Raw genomic sequence first — 22,386 nt, forward strand, 5'->3', positions numbered from 1 at the left:
ATAGATCTAAAGCACTTGGGCGTGCTGGAGGTCTTGGGATCCGTGTCATGCTACCCATATTTAATACCGTCATGCTAAAATTGTCACAAATGTTTTGTATTAAAGATGATCTGCTATCATTGTAAACGGAACCCCACATAATACCGTGCGAATTTAAATCTCCCAGAATCAATCGTGGAGCAGGAAGGGCTTCAACCATTTCATTAAGCTGTCGCTGTCCAACTTGTGCTTTTGGAGGAATATAAACCGAAGCTATGCAAATATCTTTGCCTTTAATGTTTATTTGGCAAGCAACAACTTCTATACTAGAAGTTGAAGGGATGTTTAATCTATAAAAGGAATAGCATTTCTTAATTCCCAAAAGCACTCCACCATACGGAGAGTCTCTATCGAGACGTATAATGTTAAAGTCATTAAAATTTAAGGCTATGTTTGATGTAAGCCATGTTTCACACAAAGCAAATACATCACATTTTTGACTATGCAACAAAACCTTAAATGAATCAAGTTTTGGCATGATGCTTCGACAATTCCACTGCAGGACAGTGATTGTATCATTTGTGGCGGGTGATAAATTATCCATCAAAAGATACAAAACCTGAGACAATTGGCCATTGAGCTGATAACTGCTTCAAAAAAGTTCTAGCTATTGGAAGGAATGCCATTATGAGGGTCTTTAAGGGTTCAGATATATTGAATGCTGAGAAAATCCATTCAACAATTTCCGAAAACTTCAGTAATCCTGTTGGTGGCTGTAAAATGGAGCCCACTGGATTATTATCTTTTTCTGTGCTAGATCCTGGATTGGTTTGTGAATTTGACAAACCAGGAGGCACAGTCTTTGGTTTTGACTTTTTTTGTTTAACACGGGGATCTTTTTTTGAAGATGAAATTTTAGGTGTCTTTTTTGGTAATTTGGAAGAAGACTTCTTTCTCTTGACTGACCCTTGGGTAGTGATAAACGAATTACCTTCACTATTTTCGTCAGAGTCAGAGTCCTCTGGTTCCTCTAGATTTGAAAACCCGTTTTCGGTTTCCAAAGGGGGGACATCAATGACCGTTTTAAGCATTTCTGCATATGTGCGCTTAGAACGTGCTTTTAAAGAAAGCTTAATTTTGTCTTTGTGCACTTTAAATGCAGTGCATACTGAAATATCTTCATGAGGACTTTCCCCACAATAAATACATTTTTCAATTTCCTTGTTGCAATCATTATCTTTATGAGGTCCTTCACACTTAATACATTTTGGTTTATTGCTACAGTAAGTAGCTGTGTGTCCGAATTTTTTGCAGTTCGTACAATTCATTACATTTGGAACAAAAAGCCGAACAGGGAGGCGAATTTTATCGACATAGACATGGGACGGCAACGCAGATCCGGCAAATGTCACTCGAAACGAGTCTGATGGGCGATAAACTTTTTTCCCTCTTCATAAACTACTGAGTACAGTTGTTTGCACTCCAGTATTTTCACACCCTCAAGCATAGAGTTCTTGAAACGACCAACACCATGCTTGAGTAAATCATCTACCGAAAGACTCGCTTCGGTAACAACACCGTCAATTTCGACATCTTTGGAGGGTATGTAAACTTTATACTCTTTAATGAAATGTTCCGAAGAGACAATATCATTCGCGTGTTTCAAATTATTTACCACAACACGAATTTTATCGTTATTTACTTTTATGATCTCTTTGATTGAAGAGTATCGTGATGTCAAACCTTTAGAAATTTGGTAAATGTTTAATGGCTTTGATATACGTCTAAAAAAGACTATCCAAGGCCCAGAAGAGCTCTCCTGATATTTTTTCGTTCGTGGGGGTATCGGATTCATGCTAGGATTTACGTCCATGGATTCATCCATCACATTAAAATTTTTAATCAAACTTTAAAATAATAAATGAAACCAACACTACACAGTACTCAATCAAAAGGAAAAGAAAAAACTTCTACCTTGAAATTGTTGTCTATCTCCGTTGCACTGCCGTGTAGATCCTCGTTGCTCTAAATGTTCTTGTTGGTTGCTGATTGTTGGATGTGATGCTACTGCTACCTGACATCCAGCACCACTCGATTTCCGATTTACTTTTGTCTTCGCCAGCTGCAACCAGCGCAGGTCACCGGTGTATACCTGCGTGTTGTATGGCAGTGGAAAGACCGAGTTGTCTTGTCTCCTTCTTCCTTGTGCTCCGCACCGATATGCTTCTGCACCGAAGTGCCTTCGCACCGGTGTGCCTTTGCACTCTCCTGCTTCTGTGTGCCTTTGCACTCTTCTTCTTCAATGTGCCTTTGCACTCTCCTGCTCAGCACTTGTGGCTGTATATTGTGGCCTGGGCAGAGCTTGGGAAACGCCCTTTGTTGTTTCCTTCACCAGCTTGGCCCAGCACTAGGGCTCTCTTATGCAGCACGATTTTACGTTTTAACGGCTGCTGCCAACAGGTCTCTACCTGTAGTTCAACCGTTGTCGTATTTAACGCGTGTAAACTAACCAGCGTTATTAAACTGTACGCTTCTATACACAACCTTCTCGGTTGAACGGCTATTACTAAAATGATTTCGAATTATTGATATAATTCATACAGAGCTTTTTGGTGGATCCTGTGATTCAGGTTTAATCGATGGTTGAACGAGCGATATATTTGAAAACAAAAGTGCTCGAAGTAACGGTCAAAGACGCGCTATTTCAATGTCAATGCAGGTTGCTAGTCGAAGGTCATACAAAATTATTTCGGCTATATCTGTTCCCGGTTTTCGGTTCCGGAAACCCCGGAAGTAAAAGTCATACACTCAAAAATCCGGAACTAAAATCGATCCCTCTAAGATGATGGCCGGACCGATTTTTACAAACTAAAATTGAAATGGAAAAGTTTTATGATTCCATATATTCCTAGTGAACTTTATACAGCTCCGTAATGTTAGGGTGATGAGTGTAAAATAAATTAACCCGTCATTTGCAGCGACGATGCGGAACACAACGTAAAACTTTTCAGCTCGGCTCAAAACTTTTATAATAGGTCCTGTTAGTATTTTTTTTATTCAACATCATAATATAATTTTTAGGCACACTGCTTAAGCTCTAAGATGCCAAGGGTATTTACTAATCTTAATTACGACTAACTTAAAACTAGAATAGTTTCATTATGTAATGTAGTATCGGGGTAGTGAATTCTCGACAATTCAGCTTTCAGCAGGTGAGGTGAATTGAATATTGGATGAGGGTCTTCCATATGGCGTTGGCGAATATCCATGTTGGCCGCATCCTTCGGTCCGTGTGGGTCCGCGGGAAACACCCTCAGGCTACGAAGGCCCGGCGGGTGGCCCGCATGCTGGTTTTCGGCTGGAGCGGTCTTCCGTGGACGATAATGGTGATGTTGCGGAAGAGAATAAAAAAAAGTAAATATTGTGGAAACGGGGTTAAAAGGGGATGTGGGAACAAAATGTCTGAAAACGATAGAGATCTAATTAGTTGCCATCGAGATGGTGAAGCGACAGAGAAGGGGGAACGAAAAGGTCAGTGACAAAAAAGATCTTGTTAGTCCAATGAAGATGGTGGACAGGGACGGGAATCGAGAGGGGTCCTGTTAGTTGATGACCTTACACATTTATTTGGACAATATCGGTTCCTGGTTTCGGTTTCCGGTTGATCTGACTGCACTCAGAACTATTTACAACTGTAGATCTGGTAAGTTGATACTCCAGATTTTATTTCCTGATAAATTGTTTTATGTTTGAGTATTTTCTTTAATTCATAAAATTCAACCGAATCGTATTGTTCAGTCTATGATTGACACATCGAGTATACCCGGCATTATTCAACTAGTGCTGCAGTCAATGGCGAATATGAGGCTTTGTTTCTCAAGCCTAGACGCAGAAAAACAACTGTTTTATTTTTTCGGTGGGACGTTTGCAGTGTGGGTTTCACTTCAAAAAGGAAAGATTACATCATCGTCCAGCTGCTGGTCGTTTGCATTGAAGTAAAGTATACCGAAAAGTAAACAACAGCGAGGAATTTGGCACAATTCGGCCCTTCTAAGGGCTCTAAATGTTAATTAAAGAACTTTAAAGACTACTTCTTTGCAAATCGGAGATAAAAATTATCAGTATAGTGCAAATTTAGAATAATTTGTTCAGCTTTGCGTACTTTTCGCAGTGGAAACTTCGTACCAAATTTCGCAATTCTGCCCTTCTGAAAGCCAGAAATAAATCAACAAATCGACCCTTCTAAGGGTTCTTCCACGAAGTGCTATAAGAATTATTCTTCTTTTGAAATATTCATATCAAGAGATCTAATAATTAGCTTAGTGCAAAGCCGTAACATATATTATTTCTCTAAAGTTTTACACTGTTCACTGTATTTCACTCAAAAACAAAGGATCAGAAGTCGAAAGTCGGAAAAATATAAAAAATATATTGTTGATCATATTATTTCAGGTTTACATATTTCAGCGAAAGAAACTTACATAATGCTAATGAACGCCGAGATTTCTAAACTTGAATGAAGAAAATTGATTAATTTTCTCCGACACTGAACACTGTTCATGTTTCTCGAACACATGGCACATTAACGTTGGTTTTATTTGCACTTGTTTAATGTAGAGTGCCTAAAAACCAGAGTGGTCTCTGTTTGTTGTTTATTTAAATTGTCCTTTTCAGAAGCTCAAAAATATCACAAAGAACATCTTCGAAAAAATCGAAGTATCAGCTGCTTGATTTGAAGTAGTATTGAGACACAGAATTTTTATTTGGCTCGACAGCAGTCCTATGTCAATCTCGCGGTTATGTCTCTGAGTCATTCTTATTGAGAAACTTGAAGTAGGTAATGTCAGAGACTCTGACATTACCTACTTTAAGTTTCTCAATAAGATAATGCTGCGATCCACAATTTAAAACTGTCTAATCTGGGGATCTGAATCGGTGGTTTATCCTCGCACGTCACATTTACGAGAACGGGAAACAGTTTGATACCGTGTGACCTGACTACGAATAAAACTAACACATTTTTTCACACTTCTGAATATCTAAAATCGTTCTCATAAGTTGATATAATGTGTGAACTGCCCATGGTTTCAATCCTTTACTTCCAGAATTGTAACGGTGCACCTATACTAAAGTACGACGAATTCACGACACACTTATTTTAACACACACACTAATAATACAGAACAAAAGAGGGTTGCAGAAGTACACCCGGTTCGCAGGTTAGACCTCACTACCGCTCGTTCGGACTTAAAGACTGTCCCAGAAAGTATGGACGCAACCAAAAAGCGCTGCCATTGCGCAATGGTTCAGAATCTGTCAATTTTTATGGTTGTGTCCTGTTGTCTACACTCTTCTCTAACCACTTGTGCAGTTGTTTATTCGTTTTCATTAGTTTGTTTCGAAATGCGTGGACTTTCAGCAGAACAACGTCGAAAAATTGTGTACAAATGGTGCACAGAACGCGGACTGTCACTGAGAAAGATATCAGGAAGTTCGGTGAGGATAACACCTTTGAGGATAAACCGAAAACGGGTCGAAAAAAAGGTCCTGCTAACCCTCAGTTGGATAAACGTATACTGAAGGTGTTCCTGCTAAAGAACATTTGAATATTCGAACCTATAAGAAGCAGAAACAACCAAAACGTAGTCCGAAACATGAAGCATCGATCAGGCCGAGGGTTCGAAAACTGTACAATACGATTCTTGCTGGAAATTTGAACTGCATAATCATGGACGACGAAACCTACGTGACACTCGATTACAAATCCTTGCCGGAACCACAATATTATACGGTGCGAGAAGGGCAAGTGTCAAACCAGTGCGAGACATCGATTGAAAGCTATGGTCTGGCAAGCAATTTGTAGCTGCGGTAAGATTTCGAAACCCTTCATCACCACTGCTTCAATGAACAGCGAAATATACATCAAGGAATGTTTACAAAAACGACTTTTACCCATGATTCGAAGCCACAAGGATCCTGTTGTCTTCTGGCTAGATCTTGCTTCTTGCCACTACTCGAAATCAACGGTAGAATGGTATACTACCAAAAATGTCACTTTCGTCCCAAAAGACAAGAATCCACCTAATTGTTCACAACTTCGACCAATTGAGGAATTGTGGGCATTAACAAAGGCACATCTTAGGAAACATGTCTCGGCAGCCGAAACCATTCAACAGTTCGAAAAAGATTGGAAAAAAAGTGTCAAAACTTGTCGCCAAGAAGTCTGTACGGAATTCAATGAGGAACGTTCGCAAGAAGGTGCGTCAGCTAATCTACAATGGCTAAGTAGCAAATGTTGAGAATAATATTCTGTTGTTGTAGTCTAATATTATCAGTATATCGAATAAAATTTGAATATCTAACTTTTGTGAATTATTTACAGCGAAATCAAAGTGCGTCCATACTTTCTGGGACAGTCTTTAACTGAGGGATAGCCTCTAGCTTTGAGTAATCCGAGCAAACGTCCGCAACTAGACAGAGGTGATTTCTGCGGGGGCGCTGCCCTTCGGCCGTCTCGACCTGATTCATCTATGACGAGTAGAATATTGTGCTAGCACTAAGTGAGTTGCTAATATAAAATGATAGCGTTTTATTTACTATAGAATTAAAAAAAATAAAAATGCTATTTCACCTAATATCATCGAACTATTTGGACCGAATATAAAATTCACACATTTCGTTTGTGTTTTCCTTGCAAAAATCACTCGATCGAACTACAAACGAAATTTCACATTAGATTAAAATATTGTGAGTCCAGTTATTATTATGACAAGTAACATTATGGTATGTCAAACGTCAAAATTATGTTATGTCAAACGGTATTATGTCAAATGACTTTATGCCAGACGGGCCGCCCGCAATATTTTCAAAACTTCAATTCATCCACTAAATTCAAAGTTTTACAAATCCCGTGCTTGACTTGGCAACACTGCGCACCGCTCAGTAGCACTCAGAAAAGATACGCGTTACCGAAACACCGAACACTCGACTGTCGCTGCTACTCTCCTTCAACTCCGCTCGGAGAACTCATCGACATCGGGAGTTTGTGTGTTTACGTTTATTTTATGGACTCACATTAGCCTAGTCGTGAGTGTCATGCTTTGCGTGCATTGCCGCTGTTCGCTCCAAGAATTTATGCTACAGAGTTGCGGTGACCAGTTTGTTTATTGTTTGCGCGCACAGCAGCATAAAATCCTCAATCGGTGAAACAGCAGCAGCTACGAGCTGTAGTAAGCAAACGACGAACCGCGCAACATTCGTTCGCTCGCGCGTTCTCTCGTTCTCGTTGTCTCCCTCTCATTTTATTGGCATACGCGGTGCCGTCCAGCAAGCAAGCATCAGCACCACAATCGCCCAATCTCCGGGCGGGTTGGGGAACAACTTTGCTTGCGTCTCGTTCCATTCCGAGGGGTTCTCTAGCCGAACCCGACTCAACGCTTGCTCAGTTGCGTTGTTGCGGTGGTCTGTGCTTGTACCCTTGCTTGAGCCCAGTGTTGTTTTGTTTTACTGCCATTTCGGATCGCCGCTTTTTCCAGCGGAATAAAAAGTGTTTTGTTTTCGGTTTCTCAGCTCAATTTTGGTAGTCCGACATTAGAAAAACAAAAACAAAAACAGATTGCTTGTGACAAAGAGACATCATTGTTCGGAAATTCTAGTGAGTGACAATTCGAGCCTGTTTCCCCACCCGGAGCTGCCCGTGCGTGACCTCCCTCCGTTGTGAATGGGTTTGATTTTATGTTTTTAGTGTTTACTACTGTCAAGTGTAGCGGCGCGCAAATAAAAATAAAAGTTGACAAGTGAATAAATTAAGGCACGCTACTGTTGGTGACGAGATCGAGTGCCGGGCCCGGGGCCCGCAAAAAAGCAAACAAGACACCCAACCGATTTGTTTGGTTGGTCAGTTTAGTTATGATCGGAAACATAAGTGTCGGTGGTTTTGGCTGGTTTTGATTTACGGTACGCGACGACCAGGTAGAAATTGTCTCTTTTTTTTAATGGCTTCCTGATGTTTGAACCACTCGCGGTGGACGATTTTTTTATGGTGTGATGCCGTTGTTTGCTGTGCGGCGGTCCAACACACTGTAATTGGATTAGATCGAAATCGTTACAAGCTTCGGAGCAACGGACTGAGGAAAACGGCAAGGTGGATTTGCGCGTGTGTGTGTTTGTGCGTGCGTGCCCGCTGTGAAGTTGCGTGCGGCGTCCGATAATTCGTACTGGAGGTCAATTAGATTTGTCGAATCCAAGCATGTTCCGCACCAGTCCCGGTCTCGTCCCCATCCGAATCGGATCCTCACCCCACTGCCGTACGATGCGATCGTGTACAATGATGTGTGAATAACTGAATAAACAAGTGAAACATTTGCTTGTCGTGTCGGAATTGACGTGCGGATATCGTTGGCAGTGACTGTTTCAATTTTAGATTGTTAGAGAAGTGCGATCCAAGGACGACATTTTAATTGCACCGGACTTCGGCGGTCGATTGTGCGTCTCGAAAGCCTCTTCCAAGTGTCCGCTGACTTCAGTTTGATACTGTCAAATCGGGGCTAGGATCAAACTTGACAGGTGAGTGAGGACCGAATCTTTCTCTGAAATCCACATTTATGATGAGAGAAGTGGGAATGGTTCCACCGTTTGACAAGTTCTAATTGAGACTTAAATATTTGTGTGATCTTATCGAGTCGTCGTGCTAAAAAAGAGACGATTTCCGTCAGGGTGACTTTTTGTTTTTATTGTCAGAGACAGAGCTACTCCGGTGTTTGGTTTTTATTGTCAGGCACGTATCAAATTACGATTCTGATGATTCACGGTAGAACGGAGTGGCAAATTGATTCGACCACGTCTGTTGTGTCTGACTACCGGCCGCATGTCGTCTGATTGTTTAGTATTTTAAAACATTTTATTTTTACCTTCATCGAAAAGGTGATTTATTCAGTTCTGCTGCAGTACAGATTTTGAAATTCTTCCAATTAAATATTTAGTAAGACATAATACTTCCTACTCCTCGTACAATTTCAAAAGTTAACGAAATTATTTGACAACAGAAACGACTGTAAAATTAATCTAATTACCTTGTTCCGATTTGAGTGAAACTTTGAACACGTCTCCAGTATGGCAAACCATCCATTTTACATAAATTCGACTCAAAGCTGATTTTCAAAAAAAGAGTGAATACATATCCTTTCTTCAAATTTAGTAACTTAGAAGCTGTTAATTGTACAAATGTCATGTATACCGATATAAAGTGATAGTTTGGTTTTGTTAAAATGGAACAATAATATTGAATAAGAAACTAAAACCAATTTATCCAATGTATTACCCATTGCTATATACACATCTTGTTCACCTTTCTGGCAATTTATGGATACCACGCCAATAGAAATGTTTATCTTTTGAAGCAAACCAATCAGTCACCCAGTTTTCGACATCTTCGTAGGAATCTAAGTACTGTTCAGCCAATGCGTGGCCTATCGATGAAAGCAATTGGTAGTAGAAAGGGGCCAAGTCTGATGAATACGGCGGGTGGGGTAGCAGCTCCTAGACAAGTTATTGGATTGTACTCCGGTTTTGCTTTGTGTGCATTGTCTTGTAACAAAATTCATTTGAACATTTAGGAGTTTTTGCTTTGTACAAAAAGTGCATATGTATTTTATTTCAATTTTCTTCACGATTCGCCTTTGGCTTATCAGTGCGTCTGCTTAACGGTAATTCAATTTGAACTACTTTAAGTGGCAGGTAGAGTCTAACACTTTTGAAAAATCATTTATTTGTTTCTTTGTATATCTTATAGTAAAACATTTCAGGAATATTCTGTGAAATTTTCAAGTCTATCGAAACAAAACTCAGCAAGTTATGGGCCCTTATTTTTGCTTAGAGCTCGGCGCACAGGTCCAAGATTTCTACTTCGATTGATCATAAAACTTGACAAAGATTCTTGAAATGCATTATTATAACAAAATACAAAAGAAATAATATTATGTTTTGAAATATTAGACCCTACGGGCTCCCTAGAGTAATAAATTGTTTCCTTCGATTTTATAGACAAAAACCTTTTAACGCGTTTTTTTCACGAAATCAGGTTTTGAGAGTCAGTGTTCCAATTTTTTTTTCAAATTTTGTATATACTTACTACATGTTAACGTTTTCTTTTTCGTTGTTTAATACATTGGGGAGGTCTTACAGCTACGAAATGGCGGATTTTTTCGTGAGAAATTGAAGTTTTGTCTTTTTGAACAACCACCAAAAATTAAAAAAAATCAAACAGAACGAAAAACATTTACTCTATCTGTGCTGATTTGATTTGTTGATTTCGGATTAGTCTACACTGAGATACAGTGAATACCGCAAATCAAGATTTTTAAGAAGCGTCCTCAAAAATACCTCTTCATTGACTTATTCCTCAATATTTTCCCACGAAATAGCTGAAGAAGCTTATGATACACCACATCTTTTTGATCCCACTCAATACAGAGCATTGCCTTCTTACCGAATCGATTTGGTTTTGCATTTTTAGATCCATTTTTCCCTGCTTAGTGTGGCAACACTGATTTTTTTTCTTCATGTCTTTGAAGCAAAATTTCACAAGTCTTTTTTTCGGTTTTCCATCTGTCTTCCATTCAATTTATGTGGCAGCCATTTTCCAACCGTTTTGACTAATTTCTTAGGTTCTAAACAGTCCTAATTTGTTTGTTGTGCAACATTTAACATTGTAGTCATTCGATTTTGAGCTGAATCGAATACGGGTAAATTTTTTTATGCTAAATGTCTTATGAAATGAATGAAACGTCGAGATCTGATTTAATTTCGCCATTTTTTTTTAATGACTATGAAAATTCCCAGTGTTGATTAAAAATAATGTTTTTCGAAGTAATATAAGATCTCGACAATTCATGAGATTCTAAGATTCGGCATCAAAAAAATCGACCCTCTGCTGCTGCTATTTTCGAAATCGAAATTGTTTTGATGCCAAATGTTTTAGAATTACATGAAACGTCGAGTTCTAGTGTCATCTGAGAAAAATTTTAAAAATCGATTTTCTGGGACATCGAAAAATTTTGAGATTTCCGAAATCGAAATTTTTGCCAAATGTTTAAGAATTTCGGATTTGGTGTTATGTCGTTATTTTTTTTTCCAATATCAACCGGGACTTTTTTTTCTAATTGACTCTGGAACTGAGATTTTCGAATGCTTCCGAATGATTTACATGAAAAGTCGCGATTTGGTGTTATTTCGAAATTTTCTGTTTTGGAAAATATCGACTCTGGGACTTTTTTTTCGGAAAAATTGACTCTGGAACTGAGAAAAATTTTGAGATCTCTGAAATCGAATTTGTTACTTTTGATGCTAAATGTTTTAGAATTACATAAAACATCGAGATATTTAAAAATAAGCATTTTTTTGGAAAATGTCGACTCTGGGACTTTAAAAAAAAAATCGAATTTGAAAATAAGAAAAATTTTGAGATTTCCTAACACGGAAAACTGTTTAATAGTTCTTTGAAAGCGGGACATTTTCCGGCCATATGGAAAAAAAATCATTCATTTTTCCCGTCTTTAAGAAAGGCAGTAAAAACGAGATATCAAATTATCGTCGAATAGCGGCGTTATGCGCAGTATCCAAATTATTCGAACTAATCGTCTTGGACTTCATCACACATTATTGCTCAAACTATATATCTGAAAGTCAATACGGTTTTATGCCGAAACGATCTACTACTACAAATCTCGTATCTTACACTTCATTTATCATAAAATCCCTGCAAGCGCGACTGCAAGTAGATGCTATATATACTGATTTCTCTGCTGCTTTCGACAAGATCAATCACCGGATCACAATTTCGAAATTGACATGTCAGTGAAAATAGGAGATTGCACTACGTCTCCATTTACGGTCAGTTCCGGAGTTCCTCAAGGCAGTCATCTTGGACCGTTCATATTCCTACTCTACCTGAACGATTTAAACATTTTGCTAAAATGCATGAAGTTATCGTATGCTGATGATTTCAAACTCTTTCACCTTGCAGTCACAACTGGACATATTTACAAATTGGTGTAGAGTAAACCGAATTACCGTTAATGCTTCAGAATGTTCTGTTATTTCATTCACTCGCTAACATTCTATGATTGAATTCGACTACGCGATCTTACAAACTGTTCTTAGACGAGAATCGTGTATTAAAGACTTGGGAGTTATCTTGGATTCGAAAATGAATTACAAACAGCACATTGAATATACCACCAATAAAGCCTCGAAACTGTTAGGGTACGTCTTCCGTGTGACGAAAGTTTTTGAAGTGTAACCTTTTGCCTCAAAGCATTATATTGTTCTTTGGTCCGTTCTACACTAGAATATGCAGCTGCGGTTTGGTCACCCTACTATCAAAACGACATTCAATGCATAGAAAATATTCAACATAAATTTATTCGTTTTGCGCTTCGCCAACGACCATGGAGAGACCTCCTAAATCTTCCGAGTTACCAAGATCGCTGCAAGCTCATAGATCAATAGCTGTTCAAGTCAGTTCGACTTTCATCTAACTCATGATACTATCAGGAAATTGTTCAGCCGAACACTATCTCTTTAGAAGTTTATCGTTAGCTCAGTACTTAGCTATGTAGTTATAATAGTTAATGATATGCAATATGTTATAATGAGTAATAATATGAAATGTATCATTTGGATATTCTGTAATCTGTTGGTACAAAAGATGATGAGGTTTTATGCCTACTGGAGACATAGTGTTAGATTGATAATAACTTATCTCTAGTGGGCTTTTCCCTGCTCTAGAAATAAAATAAAGTAAATAATAAAATAAAATATGATCAGATCCAGGATTTTTTATCGTTTTCAGTTCATTGATGAGAAGTATTCACTCATTGAATTTGCAATTGGATCTATGTGTTGCAGTGGACAAGACCTTTTTTTATGGGGTGATATTCTCTGCTAACTTCGAACCAACTGTAACGAAGTGCTTGTTGAATGCTTCACAGATAGGTTTCTCGTCAGTTATACAATTTCCGTTGAAAATCAAAGATGGAGTCGATCTGTTTGTTTGGTTTTTACCTAATATTAGGTTTATGCTCTTCCACATTCTTGAGTGCGGCCTCTCGAAATAACTCTTCTTTGCTTGTTTAATTGCGTTTGAATTAGTCACAATTTGTTATTAATTTTGTTGCTCGATTCCAGAACGAATTGGTTCAAGTAGAACGTTCCCTCGATTATTTGAAGATTTTCGCCTATCAACTAATTCCTTTTCCTCAAGGAAGCACACGTAGAACCTTTGCTTGTCGCAATGATCTTTAAAGGTCTGCTTATATGAAGCCGTCTGGCAGTTCATTCCATGCTAGGCCTAAAATTGATTGATGATTAATAGATCAGTAAGAGCTAGTCAAATCAAAGGGATCTATAGAAAAGCATCACTGAAATGGAAAGGTCACTTAATACCTAATTCTTTAATTCATTTGTCATAGTAGAAATCTAGCCGACCGAGGCAGAATCCGAAAGACCACCAAGAACTTCTGTCTGCTTAGTCTGGAAGATGGAGAAAAATAGATCGTCTTTTCGAGAGTCTGTCCGTACACATATTTTTTTTCCTTGACTTAATTGAAATTAATTGTCACCAGAGATTGTTTTTGAACCGCTTAACTCACTCGGCATGTGGCGGTGGCCCAAGGGCAAACAACGATCTGATCGAATTCTCAGATCATCACTCGAGAATGGAAGACGTTTTTTTTTGTTTTTTTTTTTTGAGGTGATCTGGAATCTTCACCGGGGGATAACATGCATCGGCAATTTACCGCCGAACTAACTCGATCCAGACGATGAAAGTCGGATCAATCCCGCGCTGGCGGTGGTGCATGTGTTAGCAATGCTGCTGTGAGTTGTCGGCTGTCAATAGTCTATAGTACTACAACTGTCACTCGTAGCTTATTATGATTATTACCCCAGATGTCAGGGCAGCTCCACTGGCTTAATAGTTTAAATCCACCGCCTTCGCCTTCGGTGTGTAGCAAAAGCAGCAACAGCAGCCGTTCGCAACAGTTAGTTTCACCCCGCCTCAACATTCCCCTTCACGATGGTACAAACTCGCGGACGCGCATTCGCGCTGGAAGTGTCCCAGCGGGAGCTCTTCCCGGCGAGAGAAAACATTAGTATTACATTAGCACACGGTTTATTGTGGACCGTAATCTCGTTCGCTCGCGCTATGCGTATCTGCAGCTCGTTCGCTCGCTGCAGCAGCCACGGCGGCTGCAATAAATTAAATTAACAGCCGATAGTCGCTGTTGGAAAAATGCCGTTGATTCCGCGGAGCCGCGTCCGCTTAGGTGAAACCTACCCAAAAAGTCGTTTCGATTTGGGGACGAAGGCGACGACGACGACGGGGATGATGCCGAAGACGATGAAGGGTGGAAGTTATGATAAACGGCTTACGATCGGATAACTGCTGCCTGTTGTCGAGCAGCAGAAGAAGATCTCCGCGGGTTGGCTGTGCGTCCATGAGAGCTGTGAGGGGGTTTTCCGAAAATTACGCACGTTCGACTGTCCATGGTTTCGGTCCCGTAAAAAAATTGTAAATAAAGATGTCTTAAAAGAAGTCTTAGAAAATTAATTGACAATATTTGAAGAGACTTGTTTTCCTATTTGACATTATCGGTTAATTTTTTAATTCTTGTAAAAGTGTTTGGTTTTTTCTCTCAGTGTATACTTTTTTTTAAAAATATACACTGACACTACAAAATATCAAACATTTTTTCAAGAGTTAAAAAATAATCGAAAAAGTCAAATAGAAAAAAGTCTTTTCGAATATTTACTATACCAGCAATACATTTACTAATAGTAGCCGTTTTCGAGATATTTGCGCGCAAGAAGTTCAAAGACTACTAATTTTTTTATATTTTTCCAGTATCCTTACTCGATAGTTTGACTAATTTTGTTAAAATCACTATTACAATTTTTTGTTTTGTAGGATTTATCATTTTTCCACTATAACTATTTGAAAAAAAAGTAGGTTCAAAATGTTTGGCCCTTTTCATTAGACAATCTAGATCAATTTTGGAAGAACAAGGAAAGATTATCTCTTTTAGCAGCAAGTATAATTTTTTCATTATATTGCAAAATTTTGTTATCTTCTGCGGCCAAACTGGGAGCTGACATTACCAAGCAAAAAACTGGTTTTTCTGAAACATGTCAGAACAAAATTGCTTAGAATTGCCACGGGTGTAATTTGCTTGCCAAATAAGATATTTTTTTCAATCTCTTGTTTTGTTCACTGTTACATTTTTTCTGTAGTAGTATTTGACGTTCTTCCACCAAAACTGTTAGCAAAAAAATAAGTTTGGCCCTTTTTAAAAGACAGTTTAGGGCAATTTTGAAGAAACAAAGTATGCACAGTGGATTTTTTTGACAAAGTCTACATGCCCACAAAATTTCATACAAATCTGATAGGGTGCTGCAAACATTCGTTCGAGTTGGTGTGAAATTCGTCCATAGAAACCTACGATTGACTCTTTTTGCTGCAGGTACAATTTTTCCACAATATTGCAAAATTTTGTTATCTTCTACGACATTTTTCGGAGTAAAAACGAGGAGCTTGTTTTTCTTGTTTTTCTGAAACAGTTCAGAACAAAATTTCTTCAAATTGCCACGAATGTGATTTGCTTGCCAAATAAAATTTTTTTTCCTGATCTTTTGTTTTCTACTGTTTTCAAAGTGAGAACGAAAAGTTATGTCCAAATAAAAATTAACTTTAGTTAGGGAAAAGCGACAAACATGTCTTTTTGAAATCTCATATTCCACAAAATAGTGTTCACTTTTGCGACTAGTAGTATTGTAATTCGCAACAATCATAATCTTATTCCGACGAGCTTCCGCGTTGATTGTAAAACCGAAAGATTGACATTTCCTGTCGCAAGTACTGTTTTGCGCCTTCCTGAAAACATAATCGTATTGAGAATGTTTGTTACCTTGAAAGAAAAATCTGTTACAGAAGTTGAATATTTCATGGAATTGGTGTGTTTCCTCGTGTGCTATTTGCTTGCCAAACAAAAAAAAATCGGCAATTTTGCTGTTGATTGTTAGAATGAACACGAATTTTCTGCAAGCAATGTACGATTTCTTTTCCAAACACTACATTTATTGACAAAAATCAAACCTTCCTTCGTCTCTTTCAGAGTGAAGATAAGAGACGTAGTCGAACGGGAAACTGGCGAGAAAAATTGTTTTCTAAATTTTGGTTTGGGAATTGAATTTCATAAAATTGGCATGCACTGTAGAATTTGTTTGCCGAACAAAGTATTGTTGTTAATGATCACAATTTATCAAATTGAAAGCGAAGGGTAGTGTGAAGTGGAAGTTGATTTTCGAGTCGGCATGAAGTTGTTACTCGGTCGGTCGTTCGGTGGATGAAGATCATTCCATTCCATTCATTGGCGCAGTCGCTGCCACATTCCACAAGTAAAGTTTGCTTGCCAAACTAGGTATATTTTTTAATTTTTTGTTATTTGTGTTATAGTGCAAGCGAGAAGCTGTGCTGAACTGGGAGTTGACATTACTTTTCGAGAAACGATGCACTACTTTTTTTGATTCTTTTTCTCCACAAAATCATTGTTAAACAAATACAAAAAATTAAATACACAGAAACTTTTCTTCTACAGGTAAATCTCCTCGTTGATTAAAGAAACAAAAGATTGTTACTTGCTGAGTGTTCTGGGAATTGAAATTTGTTTCGCTGGAATAAGTTTATCTATTTCATGAAACTGACACTCATTTTACCACTAGTACAATTTGCTTGCCAATCAAGATTTTTTTCCAAATTTGTTTTGTCTATTCGTCTTTGTGAGAATAGTAAGGTTTATTTCTAGAGCTACTTACTAAACAAGTGTTTTTGATAGAAAAATTTGATCTGGCAGAAATTTTTCGTTGCTCGTAGAAAGATTTGCACGTTTTGCTACCAGTACGATTTTTCACGGCCAAATACAACAATATATTTTATTGAGTAATTTTAACAGCCTTTGTCACCATTTGGCAAGTGAAAGCGGGAAGCATAGTTGAACTCGGTGATGAAAAACAACTCTACGAAAATTTTTAATATGAGTATAGAATTTCTGCAAGTATTTACCTTGCTACTTGTCAAACAAGTTTTTCTATTGGTAAATTTTTGTTCGGATAATTTTCTCATTGATTCTAGAAACAAAAGATTGACTTATTTTGCTGCAAGTACAATTTGCTTATCTAACAAGAAATATTTTAAAAATTTTATTACTTTTTTGTCTTTGTAAGAGTAAAAGCTAGGTTCTGTGTCTAACTTGGAGGTGACATTAATTAATGGGAAGCTATGAACCTCTGTTTTTTTTACATTTCACATTATCATTTTTGCAGGTACTCATCAAACAAGATTTTTTTGATAGGAACATATAATTCGACAGAGGTTTCTCCTTCTGCTAAATTTTCTCGTTGATTGTAGTTACGAAAGGTCCATACGTTTTGCTGCAAGTACGATTTGTTGATCAAATACAATGTTTATTGAGGAATTTTAACAATTTAAATTTGAACGTGAAAAAGAAAAGCTTAGTCGAACTCGGTGTTGACATTGCTTTGGAAAAAACAATTATTTGTAAATAATTTTTTGAGAGTAGAATTAAATCAAATTGGCACGCGCTTTACCATATGTGTAATACGCTTGCCAAACAAGATATTTTTTATAAAATATTTATAGCTTCGCTATCGTTGTCAAAGTGAAAGCGAGGTGTTGAGCCAAATAGTTTATGAGAAGCGATAAACTGCTGTTTCTGAAATTTTATATTTCACAAAACCATTTATGCAAGCATTTATTTTTCTCGTGGATTGTAGTAACGAAAGGTTCACGAAAGGGTTTTATTGAGATATTAGAACAGATTCTTACGCCATTTGGAGAATAAAAGCGGAAAGCTTAGTCGAACTCGATGATGATTTTTGTTTTGAGTATTTGATTTCATGTTGAGTATTTCATAAAATTGGCCCACGCTTTGCCACATGTGTAATATGCTTATCAAACCATTTTATTTTTGCTTTTTTGTTTTTTGTCAGAATGAAATCGAGATGCTGAGCCAATTAGTTTGTGGAATCGGCAACCATTTATTTTTCTCGTTATTTGCCATAATGAAAGGTTCACACGTATGACTGCAGGTACGATTTGTTGGCCAAATACTATATTTTATTGAGGAATTTCCACAGCTTCGTTCGCCTTTTTGAGCGTGAAACTGGAAAGCACAGTAGTTGACATTATTTTGATTAAACAACTATTTTTTTAAAATCTTTTTTAAGGGTAGAATTAAATAAAATTGGCACTCGCGTTTACTACATGTGCAATATGCTTGTCAAACAAGAATATGTTTTTTTTCAATTTTCATTGCTTTTTTACCTTTGTTAGAATGAAATCAAGATGCTAGGCTAAACTGGAAGCTGACACTAGTTTGTGAGATATTTTATGTTTTTGTTTTTGATTTTTCATATTTTACTTAAAAATAATTTTGAAGCATTCTCGGTTCTCCTAGTCAATTGGTCTGTTTCTTCATATGGTTTCACATACAGGGTAGCTCAATTGGCAAAACAATTTCACTTGATGCGAGCTAGTAACGGGTTCGAGCCCCGTCTCTGCGTTAGCTTTTTCGGGGTTTCGTAGTTGTATTCGTATGTAATTTTTTGCAATCTATTTTCCTCGTTAGATACTGATCGACGGCACTGCGTCTTAACAAAAAAAAAATAACCCAAAAGAACTAATGTCAATTTCTAGTTTAGCACAGCATCACGATTTCATTCTGACAAAGACCAAAAAGGAATGAAAATTTTGAAAAAAAATATCTTGTTTGGCAAGCATATTGCACATGTCGCAAAGCGAGGGTCAGTTTTATGAAATTATACTCTCAAGATTTTGTTTATTTTGCCAAACAAGATATTTCGGTTCAATGCCATCTTTCGCCTCTATCAAAGCAAAAGCGAAAAAAAACTCAACCGTATTAGACATTCGGTATTAGTTAGCGTAAAATACTGCACTTCATATAAACAAAAATCATTTCCTGCAGATTTTTCTTCAACATTCTACGCCATTTTTGGACAATCCTTGTACCCGTTGCATCTGCATCTGCTGCATCAAGAGCCCAAACCCAGAAAATATCGATCTTGATTATCGAATCGACATAAAGTTGTCACCCGATCGTCGTTCGGTTCGGTGAATGAAGATCATTTCTGGTGACTTCTCTCTCTCGTTTTCATGGAAATGAGGATTAGAATTCCGGAATGAAGCCATCGCCAAGCGCTCAGTCGCTTCCACATCCCACTATCATCCCATTCGCTAGTCGCTAGTCGAAAGAATGGTGCGGTGCAACAACAACCCATGCTTCAAGTGGGCCCAATTCGGATGCGGTTTCGTTGTGCGTGTGTGTGTGTGACAATAAATACCGGCTTAAGCGTCCCTTTCTGGTCGCGGGAGGGGAGGGACTGCTTCAGACGGGGGCATTTATTATGTATACTGATGATGGGGCTCCCGCCGCATTGTGTAAATCGAACCGGGGTCGGATTTATTATGGGTTGATGCTGCCTCGGCGGACATGAGTGAAAGTTTTTTTTTTGTTTGTTGTTGTTCGGTGACCGGTTGTGTTTACGCGACCGAGCCGCAGAATTGTTCCATTTTTTCGACACTCTTTTCCCCCCGATGTATTCCGGTGACATTTACCGAGACGGGGTGAACTATTAGTAGTCACAAGCGGTGTTACGAAAGACGGTGAACTTTTCGCGTCGAGGTGCGATTTAGATCGGGAAGATACATCATCATATCACACAGGACCCGAGCGGGTTTAGGCGGCGGTTGTTTTTTTTTCTCTTTCATTTAGAATTCCGCATCGCCGGCTTCGTGTAAACTTTTACACGTCTCAATAAATCATTCGCGCGGTTCGCTTCAGGCCACGTTCATCCCACGTTCGTTTCGTTTTTAGGTTGTTCCGTCGTTGGGCTGCCCGCCGCCCTAATCGGCTATGATTGATCAGCACAAATTGACGATAATGATGTTTCGAATGTTGATACAACGCGCTTTTGCATCGAGCGATTGAACCAATAAATCTCCCTTCCTCGGTGATTCCGAAAGAGGTGAGCGGCAAGGGGGAACTAGAGTCCGATCGTTGCAACGCTCCGGTTGCGTCATAATTAATTGCACCGATCTGTCATATGTGCAGCATGTTTTTCGCTCTCTCTCTCTCGGAACCCGGCGAGAAAGCAGAGCAGCAGAGAGGCAGAACTGTGGTGGCACACTACACCGGTATATGACAATCGGCTTACAATTATGTAAGTTTTATTGACAGTTTGGCAGATTGACAGATCGATACCGTACGTAGTATTAACGTAGGGTTGATTTTCACTTTTGTGCTGGTAAAATAAAAATAGCAGTTCGACTTTGATCAATTGACTACGGCCCTTAGACTGGATCCTGTAGCTGACAGATCTTTCCCTGTGATGTCCCGGAAGAGCATCGTTAGAATTTCCTTGGTTTGGATCTTCTTCATTCGGATCGAATTTGCACGCAGGCGCGCGCGCGTTCGAGCACACACTCACGACACCGATGATGGCTATCTAAAATTCCAATGCGAGTTTTGCGAGCGATCGTTTTTTGCGCCACCACCGTCTTTTCCCTGCTCCCTCTTAGCCAGGTTCATTGAACCCGTCAATAGTCCGGGACGGGGTAACCCATTTGTCATTCATTGTGCCAGCGAGCAATTGTACCGATCGGTTGTCCATTTCTTTCGATTAATCAAAACTCATTGAGTTTATTTATGGGTCTATTGTGATGGGTGTCCGTTAGTGCGAGTGTGTGTGTGTTCTAAACTATGACGATCGGCGACCCAGATAGTTCGTAATTGTACTGGGCAGTGATCGTGACGCTACCGTGATGGTGGTGGGGAACGCGACGACCATTTGGCCCTTTCGGAATGCGGAACAACAATGGGCCTTTCTTGCCTCCGCTATTCAATTCGGCCTGAACTGGTGACACACAATTTTTGTGCGATTAAATTGAATGATTGGCGATTTGTGCCTACTGGCTGCAACTGGTTGTTGTTTTTATTTCAGTCGCCCCGTCCGGCATTGTAAAGTAGTAAGTCCATTGAAAAATTGCGTGCAAAAATGCCATTCTCCGATGATACTGGTCGATTGAACGTGATATCGGTATGCCGGTATGCCAGTATCATCTGCGGTTTGTGATCGTGTTGACGGAATTCAGTGTATGACCATGGGTGAAAGCTACCCGGTCTCACATGGAAGTGGTAGTTCAGTTTCGTGTAACAGTGGAACATATGTGGTGATGAAAATCAATCATTTAGGTGAATCGGGACGGAATTAAGAACTTTGAACTATGTTTGGAGAAATTGGACGTCCTCGTCACACCAGGAAGTAACTTGAGACCTTTCTTCGTTCTGTTGCAATCAATAACAAATTTCCCATGTACATAAAAATAAAAAGTTCTATAATTGGATTTGCCACCATTTCTAAACCTTTTTAAAATAATTGTGTAGCAAAAAAAAATAAAACAGTTTAAGAAAGTGTCAAATTTTCAGACAAATATACAAAAGTGGCCAAAACAACTGTTACCTTAAAAGTTTCGTATTTGCTTGAAACAGTCAAATATGTTCTTGCTTAGCAATTGAAGTTTGGAAATGTTTAATTTTCAGTTACATCTTTAAATGACCAAAAATAGTTGCCACTTTAGCTAATTATTTCAGAATTCCATTTTTTACACAGTAAACTAGTAGGCTAGTAAACAAGTTAATAATACTTGAAATATATGAGTCAAAGACGAAACGTAAAAATAATAAAAACGGTTATGTGCCCTAGCACAAAATTTGGCTAATCCCTAAATGACCAAACCTGCATCGGCCAGAAATAGTCGAAAACACGTATTTGTTCGGCACGTCAGAAAAGACATTGCACTCCGTTGCAAAACAAAAAGTGTTCTGTAAATAGCAGAGACTTTACGTCTGCTTAGCGGTTCGAATTGAACTGCCGAGTTTAGCGCTAAGCTGTTCAATTTGAACTGCTCTCCACTGACCAAACGTAAAAATAATAAAAAGGTTATGCGCCCTAGCACAAAATTTGGCTAACCCCTAAATGACCATAATTAAGTTAAAGCCTGGTCAAAATAAACGATATAAATAAAATTAAAAAATGTTCGCATTTGAAATGATATTGGTTATTGCATACAAATCGGTTCGCACCCTCTCTTACTGCTACTAACGCAATACGCACCACTCTTATGAGAACCAAGTTATCTCACCTTTTGACTACGACCCACTTTTAGGAAACAGTGTTCCGTTGAAAATTTTTTCACGTCCAGTACTGATACTTTTTGCAAGTATGGGGCAACTAGCGATAGGAGTATATCGTGAA

General features: G+C 38.5%; 1 protein-coding gene across 7 annotated transcripts in view; it reads left to right on the forward strand.

Moving 5' to 3' along the window:
• The window catches only part of LOC131425997 (uncharacterized), a 399,851-nt gene that overhangs the window by 241,278 nt on the left and 136,187 nt on the right, over positions 1–22,386 (forward strand). Inside the window, exon 1 of one of the 7 annotated variants that reach the window (XM_058588370.1) lies at positions 7,392–8,544. The exons of the other annotated variants lie outside the window; for them this stretch is intronic. The gene's annotated coding sequence lies outside the window, so the exon portion shown is untranslated. Of the gene's footprint in view, positions 1–7,391; positions 8,545–22,386 lie in introns of those variants that run through there. 7 annotated transcript variants of the gene reach the window in all.

Source organism: Malaya genurostris, chromosome 1, assembly GCF_030247185.1.
Source record: "Malaya genurostris strain Urasoe2022 chromosome 1, Malgen_1.1, whole genome shotgun sequence".
In the NCBI taxonomy this organism is placed as follows: domain Eukaryota; kingdom Metazoa; phylum Arthropoda; class Insecta; order Diptera; family Culicidae; genus Malaya; species Malaya genurostris.